Raw genomic sequence first — 1,910 nt, forward strand, 5'->3', positions numbered from 1 at the left:
GTGAATTCAAAGACCTAGTAGCGTATAGTATCACTGAAGATAGGGATACAGCACTTCACATTGCTACAAGGTCCCAAAACATCAAGTTTGTGGAACATCTAATCGAACGGTTGACAGAACAGCAACTCACATTTCAAACTATATACGGCAACACTACCCTTCTTAGCGTAACTGGAAATGGAAATGTCGATATGGCAAAGGCTCTGGTTGAAAAGTGTCCGCAACTACTAAAAATGCGTAATAATGATAACATGCTGCCAATCCATATAGCTGCTGTATATGGAAAATGTGATATGGTTTCTTATCTCTATGGTAAGTACAAAGGTATGGAAGACAATGTTTGGACAAATGACGACTTACATAAGGTTTTCTTCAAATGCATCGAGGCTGATCTCTTTGGTACATTTCTTGTTATTCATTTTATGATGAAAATTTTCAACATAAGACTAATTCTTTGGCATTTCCACGCGGTATATCAGAACATCTCTAACAGATTATCTAAAATGGAGTTTTTGGGGAATTTTTTCTCCAACAAAATTTTCAGAAAGAAGAAAGTATGAAAGGAATGATGAAATTATTAAAATTTCTCCAAAAATGATTACTTATGAGAGAAAAATGGTTTTTTATTCATTATACGAATAAGATTGCTTGAAATTAATTGTTTATGAGAGAAAAATAATACGTTATCAATTGTATTGAATGTTTTAATAATATAATTAATTGTGTAATCTCTAAAATAGAAAATATTGGAGATGAAGGTAATTTTCTTAAAAAGATTCCGACTTCCTACTTCTAAGAATCTATTGAAGATGCTCTCATGACCATGTTGGATTTTTTTTTGAGCATTCATGCATGGGTTTCCATATATATATATATATATATATATATATATATATATATGTGATTTATGTTCAATGGTCCACAACTTTTTGTAAGTGATTGTCCATATTTCTGTAGATTGTGCACTAGAAATATTGGATGACCAGAAGAACCTAATAGAATTCCCTCAACGGTTGTATGCACAGAATGCATTGTACATATTGGCTCTAAAGACACATGCGTTTAAGGATATCCAATCGTGGAAATATTCAAGTAAGAATTAGTTCATTAATTAATTCTACATCTAAGTTAACTGCAATTTGTTAGAAATAGTGTTCAAACCTATACAGTTACGTGCAAGTTGCCATCCCTTAGGCAGGGGAATGGGGCGAGGACCCAAACCCTATCCCCTCCTGTCCCCGATCCAAACCCGTCCCCGTCCTCGGGAATCACATGTCTCATCACCATTCCCAACAGTGAACGAGGAACCCCGAGGAATTGGGATTTTTTTTCCATGTTTACATGAAATATTTTAAATCAAATTGTTAAACACTATACTTGATCAATAAATGGTCCATGTTTAAATTTACATATTTTCATAAATTTGCTTTTACGTGTATCAAATATTCACATGTGAAAAAAATTGCAACATCGTATGTAATTGTGTATGGATTTCTATTCCTTGTCTAATTGGGTTATTAGAGAAGTGCAATGGGTTATGGGAGGATAAAGAAAACAAGCCCGGAGCCATACAAGATCATTCATGGTTACTTTGATTTCTTCCAGTCACTAATTGGGTGCGACCTGCCATAAGGGAAAGTGTAGCCATAGAATTACTAAGAAACATTTGGAAAAATATTTTGGAAAGGCCAATTGACGAAATCAATGCCGTTCTCAAAGGGTATATTTCTCAAATACCGTTTGTCGCAGCAGAAACGGGCAACACTAAGTTTTTGGTTGAGCTACTTCGTGGATATCCTGAACTTTCGTGGAAATTAAATGACGATGATCAAACTCTCTTTCACGTTGCAGTCTCTCATCGTCACGAAAGTATCTACAATCTATTATATGAGATGGGATCAGTACATGAT

This window comes from Cynara cardunculus, assembly GCF_001531365.2.
Source record: "Cynara cardunculus var. scolymus isolate 2C chromosome LG 10, CcrdV1, whole genome shotgun sequence".
Lineage (NCBI taxonomy): Eukaryota > Viridiplantae > Streptophyta > Magnoliopsida > Asterales > Asteraceae > Cynara > Cynara cardunculus.